Source organism: Mycteria americana, chromosome 3 (assembly GCF_035582795.1).
Source record: "Mycteria americana isolate JAX WOST 10 ecotype Jacksonville Zoo and Gardens chromosome 3, USCA_MyAme_1.0, whole genome shotgun sequence".
Taxonomy (NCBI): domain Eukaryota; kingdom Metazoa; phylum Chordata; class Aves; order Ciconiiformes; family Ciconiidae; genus Mycteria; species Mycteria americana.
In genome coordinates, this window is record NC_134367.1 from 30,935,986 (window position 1) to 30,951,124 (window position 15,139).

The 15,139-nt window shown below is 36.3% G+C and overlaps 1 protein-coding gene across 1 annotated transcript in view; it reads right to left on the reverse strand.

Annotated features, from left to right (window-relative positions):
• EYS (eyes shut homolog) overlaps window positions 1-15,139 on the reverse strand; it is a 951,425-nt gene that overhangs the window by 594,600 nt on the left and 341,686 nt on the right. The window lies entirely within an intron of this gene.

A 15,139-nucleotide genomic window follows, 5' to 3' on the forward strand; every position in this document is an offset into this window, starting at 1 on the left:
TCAGCATGCAGTCCAAACAGAACTCAATATAAAATAATTTATTATGGAAATTTGCAGGATTATGTAGCTATCCAACTTGTTTAACATCTTTAATATGAAATTGTGCATCAGTATCTTAATTAAGCAGTACTAGATAACTCATGACGTGAGAAATACTGTCTCCTATACAGTATATTAGACAGAATACAGGGTGAATTAAGTAGTAATCCAGACAGCACGAATACAAGTCTTCTAGCTGTATGGTGATAGTATTAAATATACTAATGATCAGGTGTTGTGAGTGCAAAATTTCTGACACATTAAACTGAATAAAACTTCAGCAGTGTGTATATCCACTTCAAAATGACATATATTACAGGACATTTTTCATCACACTGCAAAGCTATTATACCAAAATGTAACTACACTCCAGTATTACCTCCAGCTTCAAAATTATCTGGTATCTGCATGTAATGGGGTGTTTGACATAGTCTCACAGAAGCAAAAAGCATCTTTTTCCTGTCTAAGTTCTACAAAAAAAAAAAAAAAAAAAAAAAAAGAGAGAAAGGTGAACATCTGCTGAATTGATTATTAATTAGAGACGGGCAGCAACGCAAACACTTCTATGCAGCAGAAGTTTTAATTGCTTCTTTTGTTAACATGCTTGCTTCTAACAAGGCTTCTTTCTACCAAAACTGAGGAAACGCTTTAATGGTAAGCATGACTAATGTGAATGATTTCATTACTTGCTAAACATTGCAACAGCCTTCAGGGGAGATTTTAAAGCCTATTAAAATCCATGTAAGTTGGAAGCCATTAACAGACAGGAAAAAAAGTTTACTTTTAAAAAAGCTGAGTGTGTAAATAAACTGCCATAGCATGCTGATCAAATGTGTAATGTACCAGCATCGTAGCATCTACAGGTGTTTGCAGTCTGCAAATCATATTGCTGCGTTTCAGCTGTTTTGTTACTGAATCTGCACTTTGGAAACAGACAAGCACAATTATGTTTCAAAGAGATATGGGCAATGAACTTTTACATGAATGGTAAAGAAAAATTATTTAATTTACTAATACAGTTTAAAAATATACTAAGTGTTAGAACTCTCAAGGAAATGCATATTGGGCAATTGTCCCAGACCTTTCTATGATGATACTTTTAACTACCTCCTGCCAAATTAAAAGCTTAGAGGATTTATTGGAACAAAGATAACAAAATAAAAAAGAAAGGAAGTTAATGGTTTAAAGTCAAGCTCAGTATAATTGTCCTGAGGTGTCATATAGTGTGAAACAGCTCCACTGTTTCCAGTATTTAAAATTATTTACATGTATGTTCTACTATAGCTGGTCAAATCAACTTTTGTGCCAACCAATTTGTACATAGCATATTTGTGATTCGTATTTTTCCCATCTGTTTTGTGCTCATGTTGACTAACACAGATGCTATGCTTGCTTGGGACACACCCATGATTTCTGGAACATGGATTTTCTGAACCCACCGAGATATATTTTGAAAGCCAGAAAATAAAATTGAAGGGTATCTTTCCAAGTTAAGATAGGGCATTTTGACAAATACTAAATGTCAGTACCTTATTTACAGAGCAAACTAAAACAACAGAAAAATAATTGTGTGAAAGCAGGCTGGACACTCAAGATTACCTCAATATATACTGATGAGTTAACTACATATTCTAGCCCAAAAAAAGAAAGCAACATTTTGTCTTCTGTGTTTTACATAGGCAAGGCTATTCCATGCAACTAAATACAACTTGCAACCTGTGGAATCCATCTGTTAAAAAAGAAAAAAAAAAAAAGCTTAATTGATTATTTACTGTTACTGCTCTGTATTTCCAAACTCAGGCTCAAGAACCGCTAAATATTCTCCGTGAAGAGAGAAAAAAATTGGCAGCATGAGTCCAAGAAGTGGGAAATATTTGAAGTGACAGTAAATCAAAGGTTAATATAGGAGACAAAAAGATTTTGTTGAAGTATTTTGTGTTTAAGTAAAATACTGAGAGATGAACTTGGAAAAAGAAAGTAATTTTCTGGGAACTGTGACAAGGAAAGAAAAAAGAAAATACATTGAGACAAATTACATTACAAGCCCACATGTTAATGTTTCCTATCACATCACAGCCACACCCAAATTAGTTATTAAATATTTTAATGAACTGGAAAGTTTTTCTGAGATTTCCTCCATTCTTTGCATATTTATCAGTGCCATGAAAACAAGTGTTAGAACGGAAAAAAAAGATGCCACAAACACAAAAGGCAAAAATGGGGACTACTAATCCTACCCACGAATAACAATTAGACATCTCTAAAAAACTGTTCTGTTGTCAGGTTTTCACATAAACCAGGAATATGAGATAATGACTTACTTCCAAAAAACTCTTCCAGAAATGGATTACAAAATTAGAAGTGAAAGGAGGCTGCCAACAGTTTAGAAAGCAGCGGTATTTTTTCTGGTCTCACCAAGAACATCTATCAATCAGCTACTGAAATTCCATGCTTTGCAGATTTCTCATTACATGAGGATTGTCACATCAAGCACAAAACATTACTCATATATATGTATATCATGCCCAGGTGCAGGATACGTAAGCTAAAAAATCTTATACAATATTTCATCTCTGCGTAGATTTACAGTAACTGAAGGTGCCACATTACAATAAATTATATGTAAGTACAGGTAGATTAAAAAGGTATTGATTAGATACAAGACTTTGCAGAGAAGGACCCGGGGGTCCTGGTGGACACCAAGTTGAACACAAGCCAGCAATGCGCCCCTGCAGCAAAGAAGGCCAACAGCCTCCTGGCCTGTGTTAGGAGGAGTACTGCCAGCAGGTCGAGGGAGGTAACCCTTCCCCTCTTCTCAGCACTGGAGAGGCCACACCTGGAGTGCTGTGTCCTGTTCTGGGCTCCCCAGCATAAGAGAGAGATGGAGCTACTGGAGAGAGCCCAGGGAAGGGCCACTAACATTATTAAGAGACTGGCACATCTCTCATATGAGGAAAGGCTGAGAGAGGTGGGACTGTCAGTCAGGGCATAGTATACACCAAACAATATGAAATGACAGGAAGCTGTGTGGTGGAAAGCATCCAGTGAATCAAGCAAGAGACTGGAGGAACAGGATTTGATACCTATATATGTATTTCTTCCCCTTTATTTATTGTAATTATGCATTACTATCCATTGTAGACAGATTAAAATACATGGTACCTTTGAGTTCCTCCAAATCATCTTTTGCTTGTCCCCTAAAGAACACAATAAATGCATAAATAATACCATAGTTATTCCTTGTGCATAGCTTTCTCTTGCACAATATATAGCAAAGTATTTATAAGGGTAGGTTTTACCAGCTATACACAGGGTCAAAACCTGTGATTTTTTTTAATCTCCTGCATACATACCCAGAACCATGTATGCACACTAGCATGCCTTTATCCAATTAACTCTGTGTTTGGCAAGAAGTGTTATTTAAAAGCATTTGCATATTTTCCCTTCTCCAACACTGTAAATGAAGAATTTATCATTTCCTTAAGCCCCAGTCAATGTTACTTTACTGGAAAACGGCAACTGAACATCTGGCAAGTAGAAACTACAATGAAAAAGGTTCATCACACAAAAGGATCTGAATTATGAAGATGGTAAATCTTCAAGCCTGTACATGCATGTGTAGGTTGAGCAGAATTTTTACCATACAGATATATACTCCAGGTACTTTTTCCATGTCTAGAGCAAAATTTGAATGGAAGTAATTTCATTTTTAAAGATACTATGGAGTTGGCACATTTTGGGGGGTGTTACAGTTTTTAACTTTTTGGTCAACAGAAAGGACAAAAAATACCTTGCTTGGGAACAGAAACACACAAATGGAAATGTAACAATCTCCCTTTGTTCCACATGTTCTGAGTTCTTCTGCCAGACCACGTTTCCTGTGGTGCATCTCTTTTTCCATTAAGGCCAAACAGGATGAGCATATCATAAGACTACCTAGCATTGGCACATAATGGGAGATGTAGTCCAGCAAGAAACCCCAGGTTTGCCTTTGCGTTTTTTTTTTCTCCTCCTGAAAAATTACGGTCTTTTTGCCTCCACAGAAAACTTTTTATCACAAAATTCTGTTCTGTTGGAAGCAAGGCTTTTCCTACAGAAAACCTTCATGCAACTTAATTTTGTTAGTGCCAAAAGCAGTTCATGTAACCTTGTGAAATAAATGTGAACATAAAAATGTAAGCATCTGTGAAATCATATTTGCAATTGCTCTAAAGCATATTGAGTTCCTAACATTATTTATGCAGCCTTTTTTGAAAATTTAGGGGTCTTCTCTGAGTTGCTACTTTAAGGCTTCACTTTTTAGTTATAATTGATTTAACTATTTACATAACTATATATATTCACTAACAAAACTAGATTATTCCCATTTTTTATTATGACATTGTTTTCATTATGCAAGTCTGTTTGCACTTATAACCTAAATAAGCAAGCTTATTAAAAATAATAATAATAATAAATAAAAGGATACCTGTTCATCTTCAGTTGATTTAACTTTTTTTTAACTTTTACTAAAGAAAACCAAGCTAAAACAAGATCTATGCAGAGTGAAGTCCCAGCAACTACACTACCTTTCAGTCTTCTGGTAATGAATTATTTACCTGTTCTTCTCAGTATGTCGGAACAGTGAATGTATTAATAGTGTTGCTCCACAAGTGAAAGAAAATTGACTTCTGAGGCATGAAGAAAATCTGCAATTGGCCTCGTTTTTCCTAGTATGAAAGGCATACGTGGCTTGCTGTAATATTAGTTAATAACTGTGTAATAGAGTCAGATTGCCTAACTCATGGCAAAGAAACACTTTTTGGCAGTAAGTGTCATGAGGTTTGCAATATGATTATTCATACTGATATTAATTGGATGAACAATTATAATAAACAACATGAAAGACTAAGGTGAAAAGAAGTATGAAACATGGATTTGGAAGTGCAGAAAAATTACAGTAAGTCCGGTTTCTAAACAGTGCTACAACAACTGATGGTTCTGATAAAACCACTATTTAAAAATCACCAAAATCAGTTACTCAATCTTATTACTAGAATCACTGTCTTATGTTATTAAAAAAAGGGGAGTTTCTATTTTACTCTTGCTATGAAAGTTACAAAGCCTATGTGATTTTTGCGCTAAGCACTGCAAAATGTGAAATACTAGGATAAATAATATTAAGTACTAGCTATCTACAGAAGTTGAGATAGCATTATGGATTTTCAAAAGCTTATATACTCTCTATTTTTATTCATATATCCTTCCCTAAACTGCTTGACGCTAAAAATGCTGAGCAGTATACTTATTTGTCCTTCCAAACCTACTTATATTCTAATAATCCTGTGTTATTATAAATTATATATTATCTGATATCAAGGATAAAACAGAATTTCTTTCATTTAAATTTTAAACAAGGCTTACAGGAGAAACAAATAATATTTTTAATTTGCTTATCTCTCCAACCTTTTAAATAATGAATTAGTTAAATTAGCAAGGAGCACATTTAAAACAGCTAGTACAGGCAAAGCTTGATGAGCTGTAATGATTTTTGCCTTAGACTGTAGTATTTCTATATCCGTGTATATTAAATGCATTTAATAAATATGTGCAAAAAGTATGATTTTTATCTTATTTCAACAGCACACCAGTAGTAAAGACAAGTTTACATTTTCATTCAATGTGGGCTCCAGCTTAAAATATGGCTGGTATCTACACATGCTGCATATTTACAACTCTAACTGCACTGTACTGTAATTTGTGACCACAAGGAAAATGATCTTAAATGGGAACACTAGTTATTTGCACTGCATGTCTTTATACACTACCATTCATAAAATGGTAGCTTTGCTAATAAATTCATAATCATCGCTGCTTTAGATATTGATCATTTTAAAGCAACACATTTGTAAAAATACGATACTTTGCTGAAAGTTTAGTGCTCTTAAAATTAAATCATGACTAATGCTAGCAACAGACTTCTCTTCAAGTTATTTTAGATTTCGTGTTCCTATTGCAAACAAATGCTGGCCTGTGCCGTTAGAATTTAATCAATTACTTCCATCACTGCTTAGATATGACAGTTCTCATAGTCCAACAGAAGTCTCGTTGGGGTTAGTTTTCTCTGTGGAGATTCATCCATAACATGCTGAGGCATACAAACATGCAACATGGCTTTTACTCATATTGACACAGGTTTTCCATTTGAGCACGGCCAATATTAAAGATTACGTGTTAAGTTTGCAGAAACTCAAAACAAATCCATGCCTCTCTGATCTTAGAATTTTCTAGTTACTTTAAAATGTTATTCTAGGAGACACTACAAGAAATATGAGCATTAGAACACCATAATAAGTATTTAACAACAATCATTAAAATAAACAACTATAACAGTCAAAGTGTTTTAGAAATTGTTGCTGCAAATTGGAAAAGATTCTTCTTCGGAAAGTTGAAGGATTTCTGGGAGAAAATAACTTTTGATTTGAAATTTTTTTTACTGTTTTTAGAAATTTAATTCTAAGTGTGGGCCTAATCTAACCAGACTAGAAGCAATTTTTTGAAAACAAACCAAAGTCCGTTTGAGATCTCTTACATATTAATAATTGGTGATAGATTATTTTTTGTCTCTATTTCTTGACCCCTGCCATTTATTCTATTTACACCCTTCTTTCCTTCCTCTCCTAGAGAGCTTACTAGGAAATGTGTCAAAGAAATCACCTTCAATGTGACAGGTACTAAACAGCACAGGAAAACTAATGAAAAACAACAGCCTCAAGTTGTTTGTGCAAAATAAACCAAATAACTAGTCCAGCTAGCGACAGACATTTGAGTATCAGCCTTTGATCAGTGCATCTGGTTTGACGTTTAGCTCAGTTGTTCAATGAATAGTGAAAGGTCATAAACACGCTCCTGTTAAGCACAAGTACTGACAGGAACTTGACCCACCTAAAAGCTTGTCCAGAGCTTTCAGTCTGCCCCTAGAACTCAGGTAATAGGAGAGCTATGGGAGTTAACCGTGATATTCCAAAGGAACAGTCTAGGTACTGACAGACAGAAATAACATTTTGCTTCTGAATTTCAAACCTGGTGTTGCTGCTAGTAGCTTTTTAAATAAAGTAAGAAAAAGCAGTAGAACAACTACTGTTTTCCATAAAACAAACCTATCTGGTACCTTAACATAATAGCCGATTCAAATTTAGATCTTAAGCATACGACCATTATCACATCAGTACACTTCAAATACCATAAAGTGCCATCTTTGCCAACCTCAGGCTCAAAAGTAGGGGAGAGTTAAAGAAACAGGCTGTTCCAAAAATACTTCAACCCAAATATCCTTAGAAGCACCCAGATATTCAGAGAATTATTTGATGTCAAGTTTTCGCTTTTCAACTTTCACTCATCCCTACTTTATAGAGCATTTCGGTATAATAAATCACATTACAAATTAATGTGCTGCCTCTATCATATCTAATACAAGAGGTGAATTTCTGAAAGTGCCAAACCTAGGCACTTGTGCCCTGTTCTAAGTACAGTTGGCATAAAACCAACCAGCTAGACAGCTAATAGACAAGGATCAAGGAAGGAAAGATGACTCTCTAACAAAAAAATTTTATTCAATCTAGTCCAGTATTAATATGTATACTTGAAGACATTTTGTTCACTCTAATCCAATATTACTATAGACAAGAATAAGAGCGTTTCAAAATCACACACACAAGCTGTAGAAGAAAGTGATGTCATTCTCCAAACTAAAAGATATAATACAACGACCAGCTCTAGTGATGGACATAAAATGGCTGACAGAGCCTCTGGACTGGACAAAGGAAATTAGTTTAATATAAAGTATGAGAAGGGAACATGGGAGAATGTCATAAAGTATGAGAATGGGAGAAGACAGGGGGGTGATCTGACCTAACAACATAAAGACAAGCATCAAGAAGCAAAACACTAGAAAAAAGACAGAAACCCACACTTTTTGTTACAAAATGAGACCTGATCAACCTCTGTTAGCCATGACCTTCTTCATTAACATTAGATTCTGAAGACATTAAGTTTATCCCATTGTCTCTGAAACTAGAAGCATACCGACTGGCTGGTCATATGGCGACTCTGCATTTCAGCACCTCACAGCAATCCAGAATAGCTGTTTGCTCTCACTGAAAGGATCCGCTTGCTTGTTTCCTTCTAAAGGACCGAAAAAAATCTGCTTATCTGCTGTGGCGCCTGGCACAAGGTGAGCACTGCTTAAACCTTGCTGACCGTCAGACGACTCCCCCCTACCTAGCTGCTAATGACCACACCTGAGAACCTTCCAGAGCGACAGGCGGGGAGCACCCATGCAGCGGCAGCCAATCGACAGGCGCCGCGGGAACTTGAGCCAATCAGAACCAGATATTCCCTCGCTGCTTCTATGACTGACAGGAGCCGTGGTCGCTGAGGGAGAGAGCTGGCAGAGACTTCGTGGGCGGGGGTTGGAGCGTTTCACGGCTCTAATGGCGACGAGAGAGGGAGCAGCCTGCGCGGCTGGGAGTGCTGCCCTGACCCGCCCCACCTCCTTCTGTGCCGTACCGCTGTCCTGCACCCCCAGCGCCGCAGGGCAAGGACGTTGTGTGAGGAATTCTTACCCTGAGCGACCCAGCTTCTCTCCCAGGCTGCCTCATCTCCCCCGCCCTGGGCAGAAGAGCGTGTCACTCAACGTTATATACGTATCTGTGACTAAAAGTGCTTTCACATCTGAGCGCAGTTAGTTTTCACGCTGTCAGTTTGGTCTCAAACAGCATCGTTTGGCTCAAAGTCTGGGAGTGATGAGTGCTTGTGCCATCAGCAGCTGAAGGCTGGTGTCTGGTAGCAGCCCTCAACTGATGCACAGTAGTTATCTACAGGGTATATTTTCAAATCAAATAGGTGGTGCTAGTATTAGGCTATGAGCATGCAAATGAAGATGCAAAGCTCAGAGCATAAACCAGCAGGAAATCATACAGCTGTACCAACACAGAGACAAACAAGGTGTGCATTGGAAGTCAGGCATTTGAAAGAAAGAGAACATGGATCCACATTCATCTGGGGCTGAATTTGCAACTCCTGGGGCTTGACCGAGCTGGTTTTCAGAGCTGTCTCGTCATTTTTTGCTTTTTTAATTAGAGCAACATGCACAGAAGTTTAAAATCTGGTGGAAACTCCCACATGTATTTAACCCATACAGCTAGATAGTTACTAATGTCCAGGTAGGATTCTGCATGCCTTTAAGAGAAAGTTCAGCATCTTTGTTGCTGAGAGTTTTGTCATTCTGAGCCCAGTGCCACAGCTCCTGGAAGGCCAGTGGGTGCCTGGAGCTGGACAGGTTGGTTCCCCAAAAGGGGAATTCCAGTGTCCCCGGATTCTGGGTCACTAAATGCAGCGCAATTTTCCAGAATTTATCCCAGAAGAAAAAATAACACAGCGGTGCAGATATTTGTCTTTGATACCTGTCCTCTGTATTGGAAACTAAACCTCAGTGCTCTTTTCACTGTTTCTTCGCTCACACACAGTCTTGCATTACCAAAACTAAGAGTACATGGCTGTCTGATAAAGCACACCTCAGGTTGGTTCATACACTAAGAACTTGGAAGAGTCTGTTTAGCAGTCACCTAGTGACAGCTGCATTCACAAGTAAAAAATTCATAGCAGTTTCTGATTGCAAAAGAATTTCTGTAACTAATACTTATGGTCTCAGAGTGGCTTGTTATAGGAATCAATACTTTCTGGGAAAGGCACAAATTGTGTCCAACAGTCTAGTTCACTTGTTATGTAACTTGATTTATAAATAAGTCACCAAAAGTCAAAGAGAAGTACTCTTTTGCAAACCAAGTTATTTAACTGAAAAAAATCAATGAGAGCTTACTTTTGAGGCTTTTTCTAAAAATCGTATGTCAATTAAGATATGAATAAAGAGGCTGTAGAATAGGACACAAAAGTTAATACTGAGATACATTTTAATTAGTTAAGGGTTGTCACCATTTAAAAGATACAGTTTACTAGAAGGAAGAGAGAGAAAGAAAAGGAAACTGTAAAACTGGAGACAGACTAGGCAAACCGAGCAATAGCATCATGACCAACTCCCACCATTTTTATAAACTTTTTCCAGTCTCAAGTTTTTCCTCTCTTCTTTTGAATGTGTTTGTCTTACTTTGTCTTGAAAATCAGAACATGATTTTAACAGCAGCAGCAGCAGCTCCAGACTTTAATAACCTGTTACTCCTATTCCTGAAAAATGCAAGTTAATTCTAGATTTATTAGCATATTAAAGGACTATTAAGAAGGGATTTTCATTATAAAACATTTATATAGATAAGAGAAAAGGGAATAGGAGTATTCTTACAATAAAATCCTAACTTAATACTTCACAATCAAATGTTAAGAACTGTCTTCCCCTCTTTCTCTGTTTTCCTAACACATAGTTAAAATGAATTGTAATAGTATTTACGATAAAGCAATAAAACCATCAATAATTTGTGCTGTAATTAGACTACACTGTGAGCTTAGGGAAGTTATGCTCCAAGAAATTATGACTTCAGATTTTATGGTTCTATCTATATTTGGTATGGTAGAGGTTAACAACTCTTTACGTGTTAGCTCATATTTCATATGAGAGAAAGAAAAGGCTTTTCTTTCTGTTTGATAGCAGCAAATTTAAAGACTTTCATTCTAATCTTGTAAGGCTGTAAAAATATTTAATCTTAGCTATAACTTTTTCTGTCTCATTTCCACTCCCTAGGAGAGCTTGATCTTATTAAGGGCAATCTTTTGTAATTTGCATGTTGTGGGCCTTCCTGGAGTTTGCCTCTTATTACTCTAATGAAGTTCTCTTTCTGAATATTGAGGGTGCTTGCCTACAGGACTTCAGGAGGCTCCACACCTTTTAATGGTATTGCAAGCACCATACCCACTACCCGTATTTATTAAATCTATTACAGTTTATCATGCTGGTGCATGGTTAGGGCTTTTCTTCATTCTTGGGGTTTCAGCAGCATATTGATGAGACAGGCAATCTCATCAACAAGCCACAAAAAGATTGTGTCTGAAATTTGTCTACAGACGTAATAAATTACATTTCTTCTTTTCCTATCTGTGTAATTGCAGTGGTGTCATCATTAGGCCACTGACTCTCTCTTTATTCTCCCTCCTTCTCTCTCCACCACTAAAGATTCATCCTTTTCTTCTACTCATGGAATCCTACCCAGGCCCTGGTAGGATCTGGACAAAGGTGTGGATTTGCGCAGCCATTGCAGCTAATGGGACGATAGCAAGGGTTACTATAAGCCAACAGGAAAAAAAAGACTGAAGTGCAAAACTGACAGGAATGTGAGGAGACAGTGGTGGACCCTAAAGGGATGTAGTGACTTAGGGAGCTTTAAATGGGGGAAAACAGTAGCAAAATAGGATAGGAAAGTCAGATAGGGAACTGAAGATTCAGAGTAATGAGAGCATGAAAGGACATAACCTCTAACTAAGCAATCTTTATTAGCATTTGTAGATCTTTAGCAAATCTAATTTTGATCGTCTTCTGTTAATGGGTCAAACTGTGAATTGAGGGATGCTGTGGAGAAATGGGTTTTCTGCAGGTTGGAAGAAAAAGGCTGTGAGAGCACTATGAGAACTCTGGACTTGGGAGATCGCCACAGAGTATTTCCCACCAACCATCTCGGGCACATAAAGTTAGGACCATGGTTTGTCAAGACACACATGCAAGATCCCTACTCTCCCTTTTTCACCTACTGTGTCATCATTCTTTGTTCTTGAGGTACAGCAATGCTATGTGAAGTAATTTTAAGATGCTAGTATCTGAAAAATATAAACACATATACATATGCAACAACTCCATTTGGTTAAACAAAGAGAAAACAGAAAATTAGTTCTCTCAATGCAGTCTCAAATAGAAATTGTCCAAAGAATATATTACCATTGAATAGTATTCTCACAAATTACTTGTTTTTCAGGAATTCCCCAAAATTTTCTGGTTCATTATTTCCAAACCATACTAACCAATGTCAGGGTCCTCCTTCTACAAAACTTTGGTATGCATTGCTTGCTGAAACTCATTCCACTCATTTGTAGCTATATAGTTTCAAAATAATGTTTTAAACCAGAGGAAGAATGGGGTGGAGAGGGCATTTTTTAATGTACAGCATAGTTTTTCTTAAAATATTTTATTAAAGGTATCAAGATACAACAGAGCAGACACTTATCTGTCATCTAAAAAAAATTAGATTTCAAATGCTTTTTACTTCCTATATCTTGCTAAATTCTATGTTTGGATATTTCACTTTGATTACGTGCCCAGAGGAAAGTAAAACTGTAAGTCCATGCAAAAGCATATGATTTAATTTAACTTTTGATATTAAATCAATATTATACTGGGCATAGTTGATTTTTTTTTCTTTCTCTTTACTTAACTTTAACAGAAAACTTAAGTATTTTCTTTTAAAAAGTGTAGTATCAGTGTACAAGCATGTCTTAAAATGCTCAAAGCCCTTAGCCCTCTGGTTATAAAGTGAAAACTGAGTAAGTTGAGTCCCGTACTGGATTCTTCCATTACTGAGACAGAAGCTTTATAATAGCTAAAGACTATAATATATAATATATACTATAATACTATAATACTATAATATATATATATAAAGCTTAATATATAAACTATTTTATACTGCTGACCCAGACTTGAGGCTGAACTCTCTAAAAAGGGAAGCATAGATCTGAGACACTGTAGAAGGCAAGTGTAAGAATTTTTTTTATTTATTTCATTTGCCATCAAAGTGGAGTCAATTTACTCCAGCATGGAAAGGCTGTAACTTACTTTCCCATTAGTAACAACTCACACGCCTAAAGAAGGTGGGGACAGGCTGTTGTAGTCATAAGACGAATGAGTTACTGTTGCAAAACTGTATACCAGGAGATAAAGGTAAGGGATAGAGGGGTGGAAATTCAAGACTACAACTTAGTGGGAAAAAATTGGACCAGCGTCTTTGAGTCAGATGTTTTAAAAAGTAAGTGGATAGTTGCAGAATTGTTTAAAATGCAAATGTAAATAAGTTATTTTTCTCCAATTAAATTATTATTTTTGAAAAGTGTATAAAGAGCTAGAAAACATGACTGCTTAAAAATGCTGAACGTTGAAAGTTATTTTAAAAATAAAAATGGTTTCAAGAATTGCTCCTGCTTTTATTTTCATTTGCATAATGTGTGTATAATCTTCTGAAAGATAATACAGCAGAAGAAAACAAAGCAGAGCTCTGTAACATTCTGTACATTGAGAAATCATGAGATAATGAAGTGCACCAGAGCATCTTGCTGTTCTGGTATTTCATTAAACATGCATACTGTGAACAAGAACAAAGAATATTTGTTTACTGATATGTATGGAAAAAGCCAGCATAAGCACTATTCTGGATTAGTTGCCGCCATTGTACTCAATAATAGATGAGGAAGGAGGTCTCAATTTTATAAGGCAAACAGGATGGTGCTTATTTAGAATACAAACCCTTAATTCATAATGAATAGTCTCTTCATTTAAAAATGAAGATGAGAAGGTGACTGGGATCTTTATCTAAAATTTTAAAAAACCTAACTTTTTTAAATTAAAAAAATAATTTTTTTCAGAATGACCATTCTGTTAGTAAACAATGACAGAATAATAAAAATTAACTGTACGCCTACACATACACACACAGAATCTTTGTAGGAGACAATGACTTTGTGCTCATGTTTAATTTTTTCCAGAAATATATCAAGCTTCCTTCTGTGTACTCCTTTCCTCACAAAAAGCCCAGATATATTTAGGAAAAGAAAGAAAGAAGCTCATTTGCCATCTAAATGCCTAAAAAGCCAAATGGGAGGGACTTACATTGACATTAATAAATTGTGACATTTTACAGGACAGTACAGAACTAAATTTTAAAGATTCTATAAGTAAGGATAAAGCAGTGCTATGCATTAGGGGTATGTGACCAAAACAAGAATCAAATCTAGAAGTAGGGTCAATAAGTGTGAAAATTGCCAGGGACAGGATGAAAGAGGAGATGGCTGTAGTTATTCCAAGCAAGAATAGTGTGAATAACGAAAAAGAGCAAACTGGACTAATTGCTTCCTCTTCTTCTCTTTCTTCCCTCAACACATGATTCAGTCAGAGAAAACCTGGTTTTCTAGTAATAAAATGATAAATAAAATTTGGTAGTGCAGACCAGGGTGGAGGAGATGCAGCTGCTTGAGTTATCTCACAGGAATAGGTTTCAGATTTCGGGGGGAGGGGAGAAGCTCATAATCTGCCTGCTAAATTCACCTCTGCATACATGTGTGGTTTTAATGCTACAGGTAAGACAATCACATAATGACTTAGGATGGTAAGACTTTCTTTGCTGTTTTAATATAGTGATCCTAGAAGAGGGAGAGAGTATCTCTAAGCATTCAAATGTAACGATTACTAGTTACTATATGAAAAAAATTCTTGTAGCTTCTATCTCACTGATAATTACAGTTAATTTTTTTAACATCTTCCTAAAAGAAGAAGCTGCTTCTTTTTCCTCCATCCTTCTATGGGCTTTGAAATTTTAAACAAGAGCAATGCAGTGGAATAAAGATTTTTCTTTTCACGTTGTTGCCCAACTAGTGGCTTTGAACTCGTCTGAAGTAACAGCTATGTCTATGCTGGTGGGTTAAACAGTGCCAGGACATGGACAGTGTCCCAGCACTGAAACTTGATAATTTCCACCATTAAATCATTAGAATGATCTGGTCCCTAGAATGCTTCCTGCATGGGACAACTCGTGGGCTTTCAAACATATCAGAGGCACAGTTCAGGAGTAACCATGGCCAGGGGACATTCCCAATATACAATTTCTCAGTTTTAACCATGTAAGTATTGCTGTGACTTTTATCTTTCTGGGGAATGATGTTTTCACAGAAATTAAGTCTGCGGTGCATTTTTCTCTCACCTACAGGTTAGAGACAGAAAAATATAACAAAGATACTCTGATATACCCTTGCTAAATAAAACTTAATTATGTTTGATGTGTGTTCTGCTTATCTGCCAGTTTAGAAACAGAAAGAGATTTTGGGTTTGAAAATCTAGTATCATAAGGAAGAGAAA